The sequence below is a fragment of the Salvelinus alpinus genome, chromosome 14 (genome assembly GCF_045679555.1).
Source record: "Salvelinus alpinus chromosome 14, SLU_Salpinus.1, whole genome shotgun sequence".
NCBI classification, from domain to species: domain Eukaryota; kingdom Metazoa; phylum Chordata; class Actinopteri; order Salmoniformes; family Salmonidae; genus Salvelinus; species Salvelinus alpinus.
In genome coordinates this window covers 36,297,700-36,321,122 of record NC_092099.1, presented here as the reverse complement: position 1 = coordinate 36,321,122, position 23,423 = coordinate 36,297,700, and the positions used below count along the sequence as shown (strand labels likewise).

The 23,423-nt window shown below is 42.9% G+C and overlaps 1 protein-coding gene across 3 annotated transcripts in view; it reads left to right on the top strand.

The window, feature by feature from the left end:
- The window catches only part of itprid2 (ITPR interacting domain containing 2), a 52,344-nt gene that overhangs the window by 3,776 nt on the left and 25,145 nt on the right, over nt 1-23,423 (top strand). The window lies entirely within an intron of this gene.

Below are 23,423 nucleotides of genomic sequence, written 5' to 3'. Positions count from 1 at the left end.
AAAAGCATTACAAACATTTTCCAAACAAGCAGAAGCGTCACGAAAGTCAGATATAGCGATAAAATAAATCACTTACCTTTGCAGATCTTCCTCTGTTTGCAATCCCAAGGGTCCCAGCTACACATCAAATGGTCGTTTTGTTCAATAAAGTCCTTCTTTATATCCCAAAAAAGTCAGTTTAGTTGGGGCGCTTGATTCAGTAATCCACCTGTTTCCCTCGATCAAATTGCATACAAATGAATCCCAAAAGTTACCAATAAACTTCGTCCAAACAAGTCAAACAACGTTTCTAATCAATCCTCAGGTACCCTAATATGTAAATAAATGATACAATTTCAGACGGAGAATAGTATGTTCATTACCGTAGATAAATAATGAAGTGCGCGCCCTCATCCACGCACGCCACAATACTACAGTCAAAATGTGAGCCACCTAGAAAAACTACAAATTCTAGCTCATTTTTCAAAAAACAAGCCTAAAACTCTTTATAAAGACTGTTGACATCTAGTGGAAGCCCTAGGAACTGCAATCTGTGAGGTATTCCTTTGATTTTCTCATAAACAAGGATTTGGATGGGCAGACACCTCAATTTTTAAAATTTTTATTCCAGATGGATTCTCCTCTTGTTTTCGCCTGCCGTATCAGTTCTCTTATACTCACAGACATTATTTTAACAGGTTTAGAAACTTCAGAGTGTTTTCTATCCAATACTACCAATTATATGCATATCCTAGCTTCATCTGAAATACCGAATACTGCCACCGGCCCTCAAGAAGTTAAGGCTAAGTTCATTGTTAGAACCTTCGTAGGGACATCGTTAAATCTCTGCGCTGTTTCCCAAAACCATCATTATTGACGTTTAACTTGAAAACACTCATCTACAGCCTACCATAGACCACTCGTAGAACAGCTAACACGTGTTAGGTTCTTATTTTTCAGAGTAAATAACTCACGGACACTAGAGAAGCTTTAACCACGTTTAATCTTTCCCAAAAGTTCTGTACAGCTGAAATCAGACCGTAAAAGATTTCAGACATCACAGTTTATATGCATCCTACTTAAGACACTCCTCCTTACAGTTTATGGCTCCACGGGAAAGAAGGTAACCAGATACCAACCCTGATTACTCCCTTAAGGGGAACTGACCTCACCCATCACCTCCTGACCTTAACCCCTTCACCTAATTCACAGATATCCATCTGTCTTCCCTATATCAATACATCGCTCTCCTCCATCAAACACATTCCAAAGCCTTCTGTCTTTCTTCAGAGAACCATTAACTTCTAACACAACACCCAGTCTCTTTCATTTCCTATCATTCATTTACTATGTAAATGATCAATGATCAAAGTTTAGCCGATTCCAACACACGGAACCCAAACCGGCTGCACGTGTGCTCCATCGTGCATAAATGTATTTTGTCCCCCCACACCAAATGCGATCACGACACACAGGTTAAAATATCAAAACAAACTCTGAACCAATTATATTAATTTGGGTACATGTCGAAAAGCATTAAACATTTATGGCAATTTAGCTAGCTAGCTTGCACTTGCTAGCTAATTTGTCCTATATAGCTAGCTTGCTGTTGCTAGCTAATTTGTCCTGGCCTATAAACATTGAGTTATTTTACCTGAAATGCACAAGGTCCTCTACTCCAACAATTAATCCACACATAAAACGGTCAACCAAATCGTTTCTAATCATCTCTCCTCCTTCCCGGCTTTTTCTTCTCTTGACTTTATATTGCGATTGGCAACTTTCATAAATTAGGTGCATTACCCTCGTTCGTCTTTCAGTCACCCACGTGGGTATAACCAATGAGGAGATGGCATGTGGGTACCTGCTTCTATAATCCAATGAGGAAATGGGAGAGGCAGGACTTGCAGCGTGATCTGCGTCAGAAATAGAACTGCTTTCTATTTTATCCCTTGGCAAAGCAGACGCTCGTTGGCGCGCGCAATAATTGAATAATATAGATTTCTAAATGTATTTTGCAGCGCTCGCGACGCGAGTGTAGTCAGCCTGTAAGTGTGTCGCTAGATGCTTTTTTTGCCCTGCCGTGTCACTTTATGCACAGAAATCTCAGCTAAACAGAATCACATGGTTTATCCGCCTCTGTGACCGCCGATAACTTCAGAACAAAGTTGTCTGCAAATACAAACTTTCCAATGTCTTTGCAATTGATACAAACAAGCGACATATAAAAATATGCTTCAAATGAAACAGATGACTGCATTAAAATATAAACAGTGGGCTCTATAGGGCTCTTTCAATCATATAGAAATACGTTTCATGTTCAGTCATTTGAGTTTGTGGAACTTGAACTTGTGGGCTACTGGCTGTATTTGTCTCAACATATTTCATGATGTGTAGCCTAATATATGTACGCATTTTTATTGGGTAAGCATTAGAATAAGCCGCCAGAATATTTGCAGCCGTATGCTGTAATATCTCTCTAGGAGCTGATCCATCGTCAGCATTGTGAAATAATTATAATGTTAAGGAAAGAGTTGAAAGGAGAAAGCTGATCCGAGAGCAGTGCTCTCTTTCTTTCGATCCTATCAGTGTTCACCCATGCTCCAACGACGCACTTAGCGACCATTCGCTCTCTGCATGGTGTTTTGGGAAACGCATGTTACGTCTTCGGCCGTTGTAGGAAAGTTGCAGGGTTAAAACCTAAGCCTAAGTTCCATCACTATCGGGAAACCGGGCCCAGGTATTTAGAAATTATTTTGTACACACTAATAACCTATGAAGTATGAATGGGCTATGGGGTTGTGATGTAAAGTTGACTGCTGGATCTGAATCTGATCCTGTCCTTTCACGCACACTGCTGTGAGAGAATGATCTCAGCCCGTGTGAAATGACCAATCTGTAAACCGATGTTTCAGGTCAGTCAGCACATGAACCAATGTACAAGACATCGTTATCAACATCACAGTTTGTTCTCCATGGTTTGTTTGTCTGGCCTGCTTCAGGTCCTTGTAGTCACGTAGCACAGAAACAACACTGCTGAAGGGGGGGGGGGGGGGGGGTGACAGGGGCTTGTGTGTGTGTTTTCTCAGTGCAATCTGAAGGTCTTGGGGCTCTGCTATGTCTGGACACAGGGAATTAAGTTGGCCTGAGTCCCACAAACAGAATAGCTCCCATTTACTGTAACCATGAGAGGGGGAGAGAGACGGGGTCAATACCAACGTGACATCTGGGGAGTAGTGTGGGTTGCTGGGGAGCTTTGTTTGTGATTTCCAGATGTACAAAACTTCAACCTTTCCGTGCTGTTGATTTCTTCCTGTCACGCTGTTCTTTGAGAGACTTTGAGGGAGAATCCTGAATCTTGTAATCATGTTTTTGTCATAATCATAATTGCGATTGCCAGTAAGCCTCTATTTTGATTCATCTAGCTAAGTATTTGCAGGTGTACTGTAGCAGGCTAAAGTCCTAAGCAGTGTGCTTTTGCCTTCTCATTCCTATTTCATAACCAGGATTTTTTGCAGCCAGTATCAGCAAGATGTCGAACAGCCAAGGAGAAACCTAACGCCTTATTATTCAAAGCCATGTTTATTTTATGAAAATTATTCATGCAATCACTGTAAAATGTAGCCAGCACATCTCTTACAGTACTACCACAGAGTTTCTAAACCCAGAGGCGCAACATCGTAAGACTTCCGGGAATGATTGCGAAATAGACCAAGCAGACCAGGCCGGGGGTTGGGATTGAAAATTAAAGTGCCAAATCTTCCATAGTTGTTCATTTTCTCTATCTAAAGGCGTAACCTTGATTTGAGCCAATGTCTTAAGTAGCTCAACGTGTTGTTACTCTAACCTCGTGAAAGTGACAAACTGACATGTTTTCATTTGTCAATAACAACTTTAACTGTTCATTCTCAGCTGTAATATGAAAAGTAAGCCACTAATGTAACAATCCTCTGCCAGGGTTATTGCATTGCTACAGCTCTCTTGCTCTCTCTACCTCTAATACCTCTTTGCCCATCTATCTCTCCTAGCCTCTTTATCGCTCCAAATGTTTGTTTTACACTAGTCAAACGGAAGCCCAGGGCAACGCTGACCTTGTTGGGTGTTAATGATTTACAATATGATAATGGTGCTGGACGGTACATGGTGTGTTGCTGTATTCTTGGCTGGTGGTATAGCTTTGCTGGCCAGACAGGCAAACAGACAAACAGGGGGACATGTGGACGGACAGGCAAACAGGCGGGCATGAGGGGAGGCAAACAGGCGGGCATGAGGGGAGGCAAACAGGCGGGCATGAGGAGAGGCAAACAGGCGGGCATGAGGAGAGGCAAACAGGCGGGCATGAGGAGAGGCAAACAGGCGGGCATGAGGGGAGGCAAACAGGCGGGCATGAGGAGAGGCAAACAGGCGGGCATGAGGAGAGGCAAACAGGCGGGCATGAGGAGAGGCAAACAGGCGGGCATGAGGAGAGGCAAACAGGCGGGCATGAGGAGAGGCAAACAGGCGGGCATGAGGAGAGGCAAACAGGCGGGCATGAGGAGAGGCAAACAGGCGGGCATGAGGAGAGGCAAACAGGCGGGCATGAGGAGAGGCAAACAGGCGGGCATGAGGAGAGGCAAACAGGCGGGCATGAGGAGAGGCAAACAGGCGGGCATGAGGACATGTGGGCGGAAAGGCAAACAGGCGGGCATGAGGAGAGGCAAACAGGCGGGCATGAGGAGAGGCAAACAGGCGGGCATGAGGAGAGGCAAACAGGCGGGCATGAGGAGAGGCAAACAGGCGGGCATGAGGACATGTGGGCGGAAAGGCAAACAGGCGGGCATGAGGAGAGGCAAACAGGCAGGCATGAGGAGAGGCAAACAGGCGGGCATGAGGAGAGGCAAACAGGCGGGCATGAGGAGAGGCAAACAGGCGGGCATGAGGAGAGGCAAACAGGCGGGCATGAGGACATGTGGGCGGAAAGGCAAACAGGCGGGCATGAGGAGAGACAAACAGGCGGGCATGAGGAGAGGCAAACAGGTGGGCATGAGGACATGTGGGCGGAAAGGCAAACAGGCGGGCATGAGGAGAGGCAAACAGGCGGGCATGAGGACATGTGGGCGGAAAGGCAAACAGGCGGGCATGAGGAGAGGCAAACAGGCGGGCATGAGGAGAGGCAAACAGGCGGGCATGAGGACATGTGGGCGGAAAGGCAAACAGGCGGGCATGAGGAGAGGCAAACAGGCGAGCATGAGGAGAGGCAAACAGGCGGGCATGAGGAGAGGCAAACAGGCGGGCATGAGGAGAGGCAAACAGGTGGGCATGAGGACATGTGGGCAGAAAGGCAAACAGGCGGGCATGAGGAGAGGCAAACAGGCGGGCATGAGGACATGTGGGCGGAAAGGCAAACAGGCGGGCATGAGGAGAGGCAAACAGGTGGGCATGAGGAGAGGCAAACAGGTGGGCATGAGGAGAGGCAAACAGGTGGGCATGAGGAGAGGCAAACAGGTGGGCATGAGGACATGTGGGCGGAAAGGCAAACAGGCGGGCATGAGGACAGGCAACCATGCGGATGGGCAGGCAAACAGGCGGGCATGAGGAGAGGCAAACAGGCGGGCATGAGGACAGGCAAACAGGCGGGCATGCGGACAGGCAGGCAGGCAAACAGACGGACATGTGGACGGACAGGCGGACATGTGGACGGACAGGCAAACAGACCGGCATGTGGACAGGCAGGTAGGCAGCCTCAGCAGGTGAACACAGTACAGGACAATGTTCCCAGACTGTTTTTGGCAAAGAGGCAGTCAGTCTATCCAGTCCTCTCATTGTGGAAGCGCCCTGCAGGGGGCTTGGATAAAGCAGGTGCTGAAAAATGAATTTGCTGCAGATTGTGGAGCTGGTCACTTTGAATTCCAAGATGTTTTTCCGAGAAGCACTGTTAGTCTCATATGACTCGACTCCTTCTCCTCAATTGAGTCTCATGTCTGTCTGCAGGACTGGTCCAAACTTTACAGTGAATTTGTGAGCATTAGGCAAAGCTCCCGAGAGATGCATGTAGATCTAATTAATGGTAAGATTAAAGTGTGAGAGAAATGACAAAATCACTGAATTCTAATTAGGCCGAAGTCATAATGCTGTTTTGCCAGACAGTGATATGTGACCGTCTCATAGATGGCCTTTGTAGTTTTATGGTTATTCATGGGTCTTGTATGAAGCATGTGATCTGTAGATTAGGACTTGGCCCATAAAGTTTTAACTAGCCTAACCCCTGACCTCTGTCTTGCAAATGGTGAGTTGACTTTGCTTATAAAACATGTTATAAAGCCTGAAGATGCAGTACATTTACATTTACATTTAAGTCATTTAGCAGACGCTCTTATCCAGAGCGACTTAGTAGGATAGCTCTAATAGTTTGTGTCCTTCTGTGTTGCTGGCTGGTGCATAGCAGAGCTCCCCTACCCCTGTTCTCCTCTTCTTGTCCCTGTAACAGCATGTTCAGCATACAAAGTGTACCAGTGAGCAGGAACAATGAGGAAAGCAAACAGCCAGAGAGGAACTGAACAGTTTATTACAGTCCTCTCTTTTACCTGGTCATTAAGGCCTAGGGCCTAACTTCTAGCCTGCAGCTCATTGACAGTCATATGACTGAAACTCATGCAAAGCTATGTTAAATGATCCTCATGGGTACTATATAACCACATGTTAATATAATGTTTTCACTAGTGTAATTACAGCATTATTACATCTGAAGGTATAAAAGCACTTTTAATGGTGCACTACTTTTGAGCAGGGCCCCAAATGTGTGTGCTATATAGGGATTATGGGTGCCATTTGGGATACATCCTTAGTGGTTACCTCCGGTCTGCTCGACTCTACAAGGGGATCGAGGGTTAAAGTGACAAACACTCACAACCATTCTCACTCTCAAGCTCACTCTCAAGCTCACACTCACTCTCAAGCTCACACTCACTCTCAAGCTCACACTCACTCTCAAGCTCACACTCACTCTCAAGCTCACACTCACTCTCAAGCTCACACTCACTCTCAAGCTCACTCTCAAGCTCAAGCTCACTCTCAAGCTCACTCCCACTCTCACTCTCTGGAGAGTGTTTCCGCCATGTCAGTCCTGGAGCCTCTTGAGGTCAAGCACAGTTTGATCTTCCTCAAAATGTATCCAAGATTTATCTTACCTTCACAATGCCACGACGACGCTTTGTTTAAATTGAAGTGGAAACGTAGGCCTAAGCTCTACCCTGTTGGAATGTGAGCTTCACTAAAATACCAAAATGCTGAAGGTTGCTATAAGCAATGGGTAAAAATGTTCCTAAATAAAATGCAGTCTTTTACATATTTGAGTTATTTAGATGGAAATGTCAAAGTTATAATATTTAGTGAGCGTTTGAGACTCTTTGACTTAGGTGGATCATTCAGGTTTGTTCGGGATTTAGGCTACTTGAGTCATCTCTCTCCTCTCAATTCAAGGGGCTTTATTGGCATGGGAAACATATGTTAACAATGCCAAAGCAAGTGAAGTATGTAATATACAAAAGTGAAATAAACAATAAAAATGAACAGTAAACATTACACTCTCAGAAGTTCCTAAAGAATAAAGACATTACAAATGTCATATGTGTGTGTATATATATATACACAGTGTATATACAATGTTTATGTATACCATCTCTCCATGCCGCTTTCCACACATACCTAGCCCCGCCCCCTGTCAAGGAGCACTTTTGTTGTTCCTCCACCACAAGACACTTCATGGTCAACAGAGCACATGCAATGTTGATGACAGCAATGCATTTTTTCACTTTGCTTCTTAATATAAATCCACTAGCGTTCTATAATTACACTATTCATTTGTGTGTCTTACATCTGCGAACACCTAGTTTGTCTTTTCTTAGCAAGTTGGGCCTAAAGCTTGTTAGCCGCTAATGCTAATTTCTAGTTAGCTGGCTAGTTATCTAATAAATGCAATTAGCTATACAGCCTGCCAAATACCAGTGATAGTGTAGACCTAAATCAGCATTCACCATATTGTTTGTGCAACAGTATTGTTTAAATCAAAGAGGAATACGCGAAGCATGAATATGTTAGCTACATGAAGTAGCTAAGAGAGAACATTAAATGTAGCCAGAGATTATAGGGTTCCCTAGGAAACACTTGTCAACAATTACCCCTGGCGTTTCCATTCGTTGGCATGTCAAACAACACTGTATTCAAAGTGCCCACTATTATATTCTAGCTATAGAATTTGAATAATTATTATATTTCTGTGATTCCAACAGTTCACCCAAATGTTTTGGCTCTAAATCACAAGTCAAATCGCAATTGCAACATTTTGTTAAAAATAAGGCCTAGGTTTTTTGGCCTTATGGCGCAACCCTTTTAATTTTTAATTTTTTGGCCTACGTCACAGGCTACCCAGAGACACACCCCATCCCTGTCATGTTATTGAGTTGGTAGTTTAGCTCTATATCTCCAGTCCTTAGTGCCTGTTGGTTTCAAATGGTCTTGGGGCTGGTTCCCTAGACTCCCTGGAGAACAAAGAGAAAGGCCACAGGAAGGTGACCCACCTCAGCCCTCCACTGAATCAGGTCGACGCCCTGCGCTACCCTGCTCTCTGAAACAATATCACAATAGAGAATGGAGGGTATTTGTGTCAGTCAGTGTGCTGCAGTAGTAGCCAACTGCCCAAGTTGGTAGCTAGTTAGACACTTTTATCAGAAGAAAAGGTCAGGAGGCTGTGTGCGTGTGACGAAGCAGTAAGGCGGCTGGAGGCCGAGGTATTCTGTTACCGTTCTAGACAAAGCAGGTGCGGCTCAGAACCGATTCTCTCCATATAGTGCACTACTTTTGACCAGAGTCCATAGGGCTCTGGTCAAAAGTAGTTCACTGTGTGGGGAATAAGGTGTCATTTGGGATGCAGACTGCGTCATAATTGACCACAGAATGTGTTGAACTTGATGAAAGAAGTTTGGCATAACGAAATGCCATTGTTTGCACAGATATAGCAGGCCTATTTTTCCAGAAGTAGCCTATGTTCCTTATCATGTAACCTTTATTTTTAGGTCATTCTCATTTAGATCAATTTATTTCGTAAGATAGAGCTGTAGTAAGATTCGATACTGTGGTTGACCCATTTTGACCAGCCATTTGAACTCTGCTTAAGAAAACATCATAGTAGTGCTGCTGTGAAATGATGTTTGTTTTAAAAGGTCATACATAACCGATAGATGGGAAAGAAGAAAAACAGCATAGTAGTTTGTCCCTAGAGGCAAGATCCTTGAGAAACTAGACAGAGAATTTTTATTTGCCGATGCTTTAAAGTTAACCCCCCACCCCACCCCAGAGACATACACACACACACAACCCAAGGGGTTGGAAGCATGATTAAATAACTTGTAGGCCTACACTCCTGAGTTGTCCGTTAATCTCAGGATGTTCTTTCAGGATCTTTGCTCCTATGAGGACTTAACTGTTTACATGTTAACCTACTTGTTGGCTAAGTGGAGTTCTTACTAACAAGTGCTTTGTTTTGTCGGGACTTGGGAGTTGATGCTTGGATCGTGTTCATTATGGTTCACCGTAGCAAAACATTTTGCAATTGAACAGTTAAACAAATGTTTCTTAATGGACAAGTTCATAAATGTTTTTATTCTAATACATTGGATAGATGCAGTGAAATGTGTTGTTGGTCAGCTGTACCTCGCTCCTGGAGCATATTAGGGTTGATTGCCTTGCTCAAGGACACAATACAGATTTTTCACATTGTCAGCTTGGGTATTCGAACCAACGACCTTTCAGTTACTTGTCCAACGCTCTAACCACCTGGCTACCTGCCGCCTATATTCAGTTAGGACCTCGCCGCTTCACTCAGTTTCGGCGCATTTCCTTTTGTGCCTACTGGACACAACCCTGGTCTGTCTGTGTGTGTCTGTATCCAACAGTGCGGTGTCTTTGTCTATCTTTGTTGCTGTTCAGCAGCTTGGGTGTTTGGGACGTGGGGGCTGTCACATCACGATGGGTGGATGGATGATGGGTCACATTTGGCCCATGATGTGGGAACTGAGACATCCTTAGTTCTGTTGAAAGGGGTCAGGGGGTAGAGGGGCTGATGTGTGTAGGGGGTGCAAACTGGGACCTAAATATAGATATCCTCTTTACAACATGTTTGGTCTTGAGGGGGTTTGATGTTAATAGGCGAGATAGCAGCAGAGTAGTGTTTATTCTGACCAAGCTGGACCAGCAGCAGAGTAGTGTTTATTCTGACCAAGCTGGACCAGCAGCAGAGTAGTGTTTATTCTGACCAAGCTGGGCAAGCAGCAGAGTAGTGTTTATTCTGACCAAGCTGGACCTGCAGCAGAGTAGTGTTTATTCTGTTCAAGCTGGGCCTGCAGCAGAGTAGTGTTTATTCTGTTCAAGCTGGACCAGCAGCAGAGTAGTGTTTATTCTGACCAAGCTGGACCAGCAGCAGAGTAGTGTTTATTCTGACCAAGCTGGGCCAGCAGAGACGTGCTGTAGGATACATACATACACACACTTTTGTAGCACACTCCCACTGAACTCCAGCTGTTCTGTTCTCTATGTCCTTGACTTTCAGCTCCAGCCCAGGTGTTTACCATGGTCATTGTTGCTAAGCTAACGTTTCCCTTCTAGTCTCTCTGTGCTGTGCTTGGTTTGTCTGCCTTTCAGACAGGGAAAGTCTGTACTCTGTACAGCAATCCACTATTGTTCTGCAGTGTCAGCACAAAAAAATATTTATAAGGAGGTAAGGACTGGAGATGACAGTTTCAAACGGCCTGGCCTAGCACACCCTGATACGAAATAGCTAGTATCTTTGCTCCAGGCAAGGGGTGTGTCCCAAATGGCACACTATTCCCTATATAGTGCATTACCCATGGAGCTCTGGTCCAAAGTAGTGCACAATGTAGGGAATAGGGTGCCATTTGGGGTGTATCCAAGGCGTTGTTAGTCAGTTTGGGTGTCTGATCCGGTGGATAGGCCTATAAGTGCAAAGAGTGATTATCAACACAGTTGCTATAATAAAGCGACCCCTCACTACACTAATCCGTCTTGGCCTCTTTCCTTCTTTCTCACACTTGTTTATCCAACATCTTATCTGCATATGAGACTCTGCATCTGTGTATATTTGGGCTCAGAGATGATTTAAGCTGCTAGATTACTTCCTCTGTGTCTCAGGGTACGTACCAAATGGCCCCCTGTTCCCTATATAGTACACTATAGGGCCATGGTCATAATAAGTGCACTATATAGGGAATAAGGTGCCATTTGGGATGTAGGCACTGTCTCTTAGGCCAAAAATCAGGATCTGTCTTCAGGAAGCACAATGAATGAATGAATGCTGCTAGCCTGGGTTCTCTAACTGATTGTCCGTGTGTAGAACAGAACTGATTTGTTCAGAACAGAACGTAGCAAGGTAGGCCTTATGACATCCACAGCTGTACTGTTGTCGAGTAGTGTAGCAAGCCAGAGGAGAAGCACATCTGTCATGGCACTGACAGACAGTGGTGACCTGTCCATCTCGCTCTCTCATTCTCACACACACACACCTGTTCTTCCTGTCCCACTGAAGAGAATACCCTAAGAAAAAGAAATGATGAGAGGTGGAAGAGTTGAGGGAAGACGGCTTTGTCATGTGCAGCACACAGTTGGGCTGACTGATCTGTCTGTTGCAGAGTCTCTCCTCCCTCTCTCCCATATCTCTCTCAATCTCTCATAGGCAGTGGAAGGAGTAGGCCTTTGCCCTCACTGAGTTGGGAGGCAGTTATTTAGATAAAGGGGAGCTTCCCCAATCCATCTCCCCCAGCATGTACCCATTTAAAGCAGAGTATGTAGCCTTGTACAGACATGATTGTTTAGTAAAGTGGATGTTTTTCCACAGGTCTAAAATGGAGTGGAGAGAGGAAGGCTGTGGGGTTGTGTTTACAGCTGAAGAACATCCCATTCCCTCCATTTCAAAGATGGACTGGAAACTGTCACTTTGCATATCATTACATTTACATTTTAGTCTTTTCGGTGCCTTGCTCAAGGACACATCGACAGATTGTTCAGTCTGCTCAGGGATTTTAACCAGCAACCTTTCGTTTACTTGCCCAATGCTTTTAACCGCTCGGCTAACTGCCGCCCGTATACTGCCAAGTCGCCAACCAATGTTGAAGGCTATGTCTAGAACTTCACTATTATGGATTCAGTGTCGAGCCTTGGAAGAATGTGATATGATTGATTGGGATGTTTTGCTTGGGAACATTGACTAATATGGGGAGATACTTCCTACAGAAGTAAAAGCTTCTCCCAAGTGGATGTGACACCTACTCCCGTTGCCTGCTGCACTGCTGCTTGGACTCCACCTGGCGAGCTGTTCACCATCTGCCGTGGTTGTCTACCCCCCCCCCCCCCCTCCCGAGCAGTGACTCTGAACTTACAATGGCTAGCCCCAAGTCATTATATATTTAAAAATTGCTATTTGCCTCACGTCTCCTGCATGCTTTGTTGACTGAATTTTCTTTACCCAACCGTGGGACAGACTGTTTGTTCCTACACTCGACTCTGACAGTCTATTGGTTACGCTGACTTTGTCCTCCCATCCTATTCTAACAACCTTTGCCGGCTTTGTATTCATGTTACCTGATGAAATTGCTGTACAATATGCTCTTGTTGTGATCTGATGCACATTCAGATGTCATAAATTATAACTGCAGAGCTCTCCCTGTCTTATGCCGTGCCTTGATTGTATTACTGTTGATGTTATCTGGAAATGTGCATGTACACTCTGGCCCACCTACTGTTGCTAGCCCTTTTCTGACTTGTGCTCTGATATCTGCTTCGCTGATTTCTGCTCTCGTAAATGCCTGGGTTTTCTGTACGTTAACACAAGAAACTTATTACCTAAAATTGATCAATTTTAAAGTGTGGGTTCACAGCTCCAATCCAGATGTGTTGGTCATTACTGAGACATGGTTAAGGAAGGGTGTTTTGAATACTGATGTTAACCTTTCTGGTCAGATCTTCCAAAGGTGGGGGAGTGGCAATCTTTACCAAGGATCACCTTCAGTGCTCGGTTGTCTTCACCAAGGCTATCCCCAAACAATTTGATTTGCTGGTTTTAAGTATTAAACTTTCAAATAGCTCTTTGTTGACTGTTGCTGGGTGCTATCGTCCTCCATCAGCACCGGCCTGTACCCTACCTGCCCTAAGCTCTCTCCTGGCACCTTACACTAAGTCTGAATTGGTCCTGCTAGGTGACTTAAACTGGGACATGTTTAAACCACCTGAACAAGTCCTTTAGCAATGGGACTTCCTAAATCTTTCTCAGATTATTACCAATCCCACAAGGTATGACTGCAAACACCCAGAAAAGGATACTCTTCTTGATGTTATCGTCACAAATAATCCTGATAGGTATCAGTCTGGTGTTTTCTGTAATGACCTTAGTGATCACTGTTTTACAGCCTGTGTTCGTAATGGCTGCTCAGTGAAACGACCTGTCCTGATTTGTCATAGATAGTCTGCTAAAAAACCTTGAATGAGCAAGCATTCCTTCATGAACTGGCCTGTGTAAAATTGTATAGAATCAGCTCGATCCCCTCTGTCGAAGACGCTTGGCCCTTCTTTTTTGATATTTTCAGTGATATTGTTAACAAACACGCCCCCATAAAGAAAAAGATATTAAAAACAGGTTCAGCCCCTGGTTCGACCGTGATCTTGCACAGTTACGCCACCTCAAGAATTGCATTTGGCGAAAGGCTCAGCACACACATACTCAGGCTGACTGGCTCTCGTTCAGGCAAATGAGAAACAAGTGCACTTAAGCTAGTTACTTCAAGGAGCAGTTCTCTCTCTGTGGGTCTAACCCCAAGAAGTTCTGGAAAACGGTTAAAAACCTGGAGAATAAAACCTCTTCACAGCTGCCCATGTCCCTTTATGTTGATGATGTGGTTGTTACTGACAAGAAGCACATTGCTTTGCTCTTTAATCACCACTTCATTAAGTCAGGATTCCTATTCGACTCAGCCATGCCTCCTTGCCCGTCCAATATTTCCTCATCTCCCACCCCTTCTAATGCGACGATCCCCGATACTTCTCCCTCTTTTTCCCTGCCCCGCTACAAAGTTTCTCCCTGCAGGCAGTCACTGAGTCCGAGGTGCTAAAGGAGCTTCTGAAACTTGACGAAAAGAAAAAAAAACATCTGCGTCAGATGGTTTAGACCCTTTCTTCTTTAAGGTTGTTGCCCCTATCATCGCCAAGCCTATCTCTGACCTTTTTAACCTCTCTCACCTTTCTGGGGAGGTTCCCATTGCTTGGATGGCAGCTATGGTACGTCCTTTATTTAACTTCTTATGGCTGCAGGGGCAGTATTGAGTAGCTTGGATGAACGGTGCACAGAGGTGCCCATAGTAAACGGCCTGCTCCTCAGTCATAGTTGCTAATATATGCATATTATTATTAGTATTGGATAGAAAACACTCTGAAGTTTCTAAAACTGTTTGAATTATGTCTGAGTATAACAGAACTCATATGGCAGGCAAAAACCGGAGGAAAAAAATCCAAACAGGAAGTGGAAATTCTGAGGCTGGTAGATTTTCAACCAAGCTCCCATTGAAATTACAGTGAGATATGGATTAGTTTTTTTGTCTGATGTCTCTACTGTAAAGGGGGGCCGAAGGAGACAGGAATGAGTCACCACTGCCATGAGGTGACCATTCTTTCACCATGCGCCTTCACATAAGAGGGAGCTCCGTTCCATCGCTCATCTGAAGTCAATGTAATTCTCCGGTTGGGACGTTATTCAAGATGTATGTTAACAACATTCTAAAGATTGATTCAATACATCGTTTGACATGTATCTACGGACAGTTACGGAACTTTTGGACATTTCGTCAGGTTTTAGTGAACGCGCTTTCCTGACGTTGGATTTGTATACCAAACACGCGACAAAAATAGCTATTTGGACTAGAGGTCGGCCGATTTAATCGGAATGGCCGATTAATCGGGGCCGATTTCAAGTTTTCATAACAATCGGAAATCGGTATTTTTGGGCGCTGATTTGCCGAATTTATTTTATTTATTTTATTTATTTGTTTATTTATTTATATATATATTATATATAAATATATATTTAAAAAATTGACCTTTATTTTATCTTTATTTAACTAGGCAAGTCAGTTAAGAACACATTCTTATTTTCAATGACGGCCTAGGAACAGATTTTTAACCTTGTCGGCTCGGGGGATCCAATCTTGGTAACGTTTGTCAATATATTTTCATAATCCACTCTACAAAAAAAAAGATCTTCGCTTACATTTAGCCAATATTGATCAGAGTTACCTTGTCCTATGGATATCTACACAGTTATAAAATTGACACGGTGGTGTAAGCCTACACAGACCTTATTTTAAGTGAATCTAAAAAATATCCTATGGAATAAATGAAGGAACCGCTTTTCAGATTATGCTAGAAGGTGTCATGGGAATTATGACTCGCAATTTGGTCGTCAATTCTTACCATGCCCAATATTTAAAATAGGATTTCCTGCATATAGAAATTACAGTTTTTGTTTTCAACATTCATCACAGGTAACTTAAACTCTATTTTTATTCAAACAGTTGAGAGTATTGTCTCCTAAGCAGACTCTTCAGTATCATTGTCACTTCAGAGCTGTGTGTGTGTGTATTTATGTATCATATTAAGTTAAAATAAAAGTGTTCATTGTTCATTCAGTATTGTTGCAATTGTCATTATTACAAAAATGTGTGTGTGTGTGTGATATATATAGATTTTTTTATTTTTATAAATCGGCCGATTAATCGGTATCGGCTTTTTTTGTCCTCCAATAATCGGTATCGGTATCGGCGTTGAAAAATCATAATCGGTCGACCTCTAATTTGGACATAAATGATGGACATTACCGAAAAAAACAAACATTTCTTGTGGGAGTCCTGAGAGTGCATTTCGACGAAGATCAGCAAAGGTAAATTAAGATTTATAATGCTTTTTATGAGTTTTGTTGACTGCACAATTTGGGCGGGTAACTGTATGGCTTGCTTTTGTGGCTGAACGCTGTTTTCAGATTATTGAATATTGTGTTTTGCCGTAAAGATTTTTGAAATCTGACACAGCGGTTGCATTAAGAACAAGTGTATCTTTAATTCTATGTAAAACATGTATCTTTCATCAAAGTTTAAGATGAGTATTTCTGTTATTTGACGTGGCTCTCCAGATATTTTGGAGGCATTTCTGAACATGGCGCTAATGTAAACAGAGGTTTTCTGGATATCAATATGAACTTAATCGAACAAGACATATATCTATTGTGTAATATGAAGTCCTATGAGTGTCATCTGATGAAGATCATCAAAGGTTAGTGATGAATTTATCTCTTTGTGCTATTTGTGACTCCTCTCTTTGATTTGTAAGTCGCTCTAGATAAGAGCGTCTGCTAAATGACTTAAATGTAAATGTAATGTAAATGTTTGTCTGGAAAAATGGCAGAATCTTTCTTTGAGTTGGTGGCGACCTAACATAATCGTTTGTGGTGCTTTTGCTGAAAAGCCTATTTGAAATAGGAAACTTTGGTGGGATTAACAACAAGATTACCTTTAAAATGGTATAAAACACATGTATGTTTGAGGAATTTTAATTATGAGATTTCTATTGTTTGAACTTTCACTGGCTGTTGTCATATCGACCCCGTTACCGGGATTGCAGCCATAAGAAGTTAAAGGGGAGATCAAGCTGATCCTAGCTGTTCTATTTTGCCCTGTTTATCAAACGTGTTGGAAAAACTTGCCAGTGTCGTGTCTTTGCTATCGTTAAATTGAAGACTTATAGTTTTTATCAAAGATTCCTGTAATTAGGGATTACGCGATCACTTGAGTAATAACGTAACTAATTAACTATGAATTCGAGGGCACCAGGGAAAGTTATTAGATTACAAAGTTATAATTTCCCAATATAACCTTTCAGATATTTTCATATCTGATCAATAGTCCTCTAATGATTTATTTACTGTACCTCACGTTAGTCTCATTCCAAATGTCGTAAATTGTTGATTATCTGCACGAACCCAGTCTTCACTATGAGTCATCCATACATCAATTGTCTTAAATCATTTATTTATTACTAACTAATTCACAGAAATGCATAAACAAACAAACTTAAAATAGTTACATGAAATGATAGGAGAAATATGCCCTAGTGGGCTGAACCGGCATAGCGGCTTGTTAGACAAAAGGGATGGATGGGGGGTCGATTCAGAAGTCACTACAGAGTATACTCTTTATAATAATTGACATGCTAATCCTTACACATGAACGCTCACTCATTCGGGAACAATTGCAATCAATATATATATATTTACGCTCATTGTGTGTCGTCTTGATCGTTTGAGAGAAGTTCGTTTTTGTTGGAGTTCCTTCTGTCGTAGTTATTGTGGAGAGTTCAGAGTGACATTCGTTATAGAATGGATGTTTCGGCGGTTGTCTGTCTTCGCGTTCAATGATACCGAATTCCTAGCTGCAGACTAGTAGTCAATATCAACGACTTGTTCTTATTCGTCTTAAGAGTTTAACCACGTGGTATGGTTAAAGATTCAGCAATGGAACTCAACCTTCGTTCTCCTCCTAATGGAGAAAAACATGGTTTAATGGTAATTTCTTAGAGTTGGCTTTTATTCAGATAGCAGAGAGGGGCTGTCCCATGGTCTCTGACCCAACTGGCTCAAGGCGGTCCTTGGATTTAGTTCAAATACAACAGGGACTTGTATTTTTCTTCATTAAAACAGTTCAAAATCATATTACACAATTATACAAACAGTATCATACTCACTCATTCATTTTATACAACAAACAGACGTAAACCTCATATCTGAGGTTATTATATAAACAGCGGTATGGTAATGTAGTCCCACAGTCTCTCCTGAGTTTCCCACGTGGTCGCCAATGGGCGTGTTAATAGCTGGACTCCCCACCGATCTTTTATACTTTTGCAGGAATATGAAATATGTTCGTACCTCAAGTTCTGTGAGGTGGAAGAGAATTCCTTTGTCCTGAAAGTTTACCCTCTCTCTTAATACTGTTTGGCCATGAGGAGATTCTCAGGAATTTACGACCTCTCTGTGACCACAGCATGGGTTGAAGAGGCAGGGAAAGGCAGGGAGAGGGGGTGGTGAGGTTTGCAATACCCAAGCAGGCGACGTCATGACACCAGTAATCAACTGACTGACTTTCTTGATGTCTATAGTATTCTTTCTGGTATGCAATCTGGTTTCTGCTCAGGTTATGGATGTGTCACTGCAACGTTTAAGGTCCTTAATGTCACCATTGCCCTTGATTCTAAACAATGTTGTGCTGCTTTTTTTATTGACTTGGCCAAAGCTTTTGATACGGTAGACCATTCCATTCTTGTGGGTCGGCTAAGGAGTATTGGTGTCTCTGAGGGGTGTATAAAGTCAGAAAATCTGTCTCAGCCGCTGCCTGTCACCAAGTGAGTACCCCAAGGCTCAATCATAGGCCCCACGCTCTTCTCAATCTACATCAACAACATAGCTCAGGCAGTAGGAGGCTCTCATCCATTTATATGCAGATAATACAGTCTTATACTCAGCTGGCCCCTCCCCGGATTGTATGTTAAATGGTCTACAACAAAGCTTTCTTATTGTACAACAAGCTTTCTCTACCCTTGTTCTGAACACCTTCAAAACAAAGGTCATGTGGTTTGGTAAGAAGAATGCCCCTCTCTCCACAGGTGTGATTACTACCTCCTGAGGGTTTAAAGCTTGAGGTAGTCACCTCATACAAGTATACAAGTACTTGGGAGTACGGCTAGACGGTACACTATCCTGCTCTCAGCACATATCAAAGCTAAGGTTAAATCTAGACTTGGTTTCCTCTATTGTAATCACTCCTCTTTCACCCCAGCTGCCAAACTAACCCTGATTCAGATGACCATCCTACCCATGCTAGATTACTGAGGAATAATTTATAGATCGGCAGGTAAGGGTGCTCTCAGCGGCTAGATGTTCTTACCATTCGGCCATCAGATTTACCACCAATGCTCCTTTTTGGACACATCACTGCACTCTATACTCCTCTGTAAACTGGTCATCTCTGTATACCTGTCGCAAGACTCACTGGTTGATGCTTATTTATAAAGCCCTCTTAGGCCTTACTCCCCCCTATCTGAGATACCTACTGCAACCCTCATCCTCCACATACAACACCCGTTCTGCCAGTCACATTATGTTAAAGGTCCCCAAAGCACACACCTCCCTGGTCACTTGTCTTTTCAGTTCGCTGCAGCTAGCGATTGGAAAGAGCTGCAACAAACACTCAAACTGGACAGTTTTATCTTAATCTCTTCATTCAAAGACTCAATCATGGACACTTACTGACAGTTTTGGCTGCTTTGCGTGATGTATTGCTGTCTCCACCTTCTTGCTCTTTGTGCTGTTGTCTGTGCCCAATAATGTTTGTACCATGTTTTGTGCTGCTACCATGTTGTGTTGCTATCATGCTCTGTTGTGATGTGTTGCTACCTTGCTATGTTGTCTTACGTCTCGTCTTGATGTGTGTTTTGCCCTATATTTATATATTTTTTAAATCCCAGCCCCCGTCCCCGCAGGAGGCCTTTTGGCTTTTGGTAGGCCGTCATTGTAAATAAGAATTGGTTCTTAACTGACTTGCCTAGTTAAATTTAGTTGAAATAAAAAATATTGTGCTAGAGGGTGCGTTCTCACCCCTCTCCTGTACTCCCTGTTCACCCATGACTGCGTGGCCATGCACGCCTCCAACTCAATCATCAAGTTTTCAGACGACACTACAGTGGTAGGCTTGATTATCAACAACAACGAGACGGCCTACAGGGAGGAGGTGAGGGCCCTCGGAGTGTGGTGTCAGGAAAATAACCTCACACGCAATGTCAACAAAACAAAGGAGATGATTGTGGACTTCAGGAAACAGCAGAGGGAGCACCCCCCTATCCACATCAACGGGACAGCAGTGAAGAAGGTGAAACGTTTGTTTGAAGTTCCTCGGCGTACACATCACGAACAAACTGAAATGGTCCACCCACACAGACAGTGTGGTGAAGAAGGCGCAACAGCGCGTCTTCAACCTCTGGAGGCTGAAGAAATTTGACTTGTCACTGAAAACACTCAAACATTTTCAGATGCACAACCGAGAACATCCTGTCGGTGTATCACTGCCTGGTACGGCAACTGCTCCGCCCACAACCGTAAGGCTCTCCAGAGGGTAGTGAGGTCTGACAAACGCATCACCGGGGGCAAACTACCTGCCCTCCAGGACACCTACAGCACCCAATGTCACAGGAAGGCCCAAAAGATCATCAAGGACAACAACCACCCGAGCCACTGCCTGTTCACCCCGCTATCATCCAGAAGGCGAGGTCAGTACAGGTGCATCAAAGCTGGGACCGAGAGACTGAAAAACAGCTTCTATCTCAAGGCCATCAGACTGTTAAACAGCCATCACTAACATTGAGTGGCTGCTGCCAACATACTGACTCAAATCTCTAGCCACTTTAATATTAAAAAATTGAATGTAATAAATGTATCACTAGTCAATTTAAAAAAATGCCACTTTATATAATGTTTACATACCCTACATTACTCATCTCATATGTACAGTTGAAGTCGGAAGTTTACATACACCTTAACCAAATACATTTAAACTTAGTTTTTCACAATTCCTGACATTTAATCTTAGTAAAAATTCCCTGTCTTAGGTCAGTTAGGATCACCACTTTATTTTAAGAATGAATTGTCAGAATTATAGTAGACAGTGATTTATTTAAGCTTTTATATCTTTCATCACATTCCCAGTGGGTCAGAAGTTTACATACTCTCAATAGGTATTTGGTAGCATTGCCTTTATATTGTTTAACTTGGGTCAAACGTTTCAGGGAGCCTTCCACAAGCTTCCCACAATAAGTTGGGTGAATTTTGGCCCATTCCTCCTGACAGAGCTGGAGTAACTGAGTCAGGTTTATAAGGCCTCCTTGCTCGCACACGCCTTTTCAGTTCTGCCCACACATTTTCTATATGATTGAGTTCAGGGCTTTGTGATGCACTCCAATACCTTGACTTTGATGTTCTTAAGCCATTTTCCCACAAGTTTGGAAGTATGCTTTGGGAGATTGTCCATTTGGAAGACCCATTTGCGACCATGCTTTAACTTCCTGACTGTCTTAAGATGTTGCTTCAATACATCCACACAATTTCCTTTCCTCATGATGCCATCTATTTTGTGATGTGCACCAGTCCCTCCTTCAGCAAAGCACCCCTACAACGTGATGCTGCCATCCCCGTGCTTCACGGTTGGGATGGTGTTCTTCGGCTTGCAAGCATCCCCCTTTTCCCTCCAAACACAACGATGGTCATTATGGCCAAACAGTTCTATTTTTGTATCATCAGACCAGAGGACATTTCTCCAAAAAGTATGATCTTTGTCCCCATGTGCAGTTGCAAACCGTAGTCTGGCTTGTTATGGCGGTTTTGGAGCAGTGGCTTCTTCCTCGCTAAGGAGCCTTTCAGGTTATGTCGATATAGGACTCGTTTTTACTGTGGATCTAGATACTTTTGTACCGGTTTCCTCCAGCATCTTCACAAGGTCATTTGCTGTTGTGGGATTGATTTGTACTTTTCGTACCAAAGTACATTCATCTCTAGGAGACAGAACGTGTCTCCTTCCTGAGCGGTATGACGGCTGCGTGGTCCCATGGTGTTTATACTTGTGTACTATTGTTTGTACAGATGAACGTGGTACCTTCAGGCATTTGGAAATTGCTTCCAAGGATGAACCAGACTTGTGCAGGTCTACAATTTCTTTGAGTTCTCTGAGTTCTTGGCTGATTTCTTTTGATTTTCCCATGATGTCAAGCAAAGAGGTACTGCGCTTGAAGGTAGTCCTTGAAATACATCCACAGGTACACTTTCAATTGACTCAAATGATGTCAATTAGCCTATCAGAAGCTTCTAAAGCCATGACATCATTTTCTGGAATTTCCCGAGCTGTTTAACTTCTCTAGGGTATGTGGGACGGTAGCGTCCCACCTAACCAACAGCCAGTGAAATTGCAGGGCGCCAAATTCAAAACAACAAATCTCATAATTAAAATTCCTCAAACATGCAAGCATTATACACCATTTTAAAGATAAACCTCTCGTTAATCCAACCAAAGTGTCTGATTTCAAAACGGATTTACGGCGAAAGCACACCTTGCCATTATGTTAGGTCAGTACATAGCCACAGAAATACACAGCCATTTTTCTAGCCAAAGAGAAGTAACAAAAAGCAGAAATATAGTTAAAATTAATCACTAACCTTTGATGATCTTCATCAGATGACACTCATAGGACTTCATGTTACACAATACATGTATGTTTTGTTCGGTAAAGTTCATATTTATATCCAAAAATCTGAGTTTAGGCGGGACGCTACTGTCTCACTTGGCCAAAAGCCATTACACACAGGAATAACCTCAACCAATTTCTAAAGACTGGTGACATCCAGTGGAAGCGGTAGGAACTGCAAGCAAGTCCCTTAGAAATCTGGATTCCCAATGAAAACTAATTGAAAATAGGGTGACCTCAAAAAAAAAAAAAAAAATTCTGAATGGTTTGTCCTCTGGGTTTCGCCTGCTACATACGTTCTGTTATACTCAGACATGATTCAAACCGTTTTAAAAACCTCAGTGTTTTCTATCCAAATCTACTAATAATATGCATATCTTCTGGGGATGAGTAGCTGGCAGTTTAATTTGGGCATGCTTTTCATCCAAAATTCCGAATGCTGCTCCCTACCCTAGAGAAGTTAAAGGCACAGTCAACTTAGTGTATGTAAACTTCTGACCCACTGGAATTGTGATACAGTGAATTATAAGTGAAACTATAGCCAAAACCTATAGTTTGTTTTAACAAGAAATTGTTTGTGTTTGTAAACTTCCGATTTCAACTGTATTTATATGTACATATTCTTATTCATTCCTTTACACTTGTGTGTATAAGGTAGTTGTGAAATTGTTAGATTACATGTTAGATATTGCTGCACGGTCGGAACTAGAAGCACAAGCATTTCGCTACACTCGCATTCAACTCTGCTAACCATGTGTATGTGACCAATAATATTTGATTTGAAATAAAAAATATTGTGCAAGAGAGGAGAAGGACTGGATTGTGTTGACACATTCTCAGATACTTTATTTGACATCAGAAAACCCCATGTTTTAAGTTGATCGACACCTGTCATCAAGATGTCTCACTGTACTTCATTGAAAGAGGCAAGCCTATTTGTTGTGTTTTTGTACTGACCCCTTTTTAGATTCCCACACATCTATAGCTAGCCATCACTGCCATTGGTTTGTTTGGAAAGCAGAGTGATCGTCTGTGTTGGTTTAGTCACATTCCTTATTTCAGATGATTACTCTGGA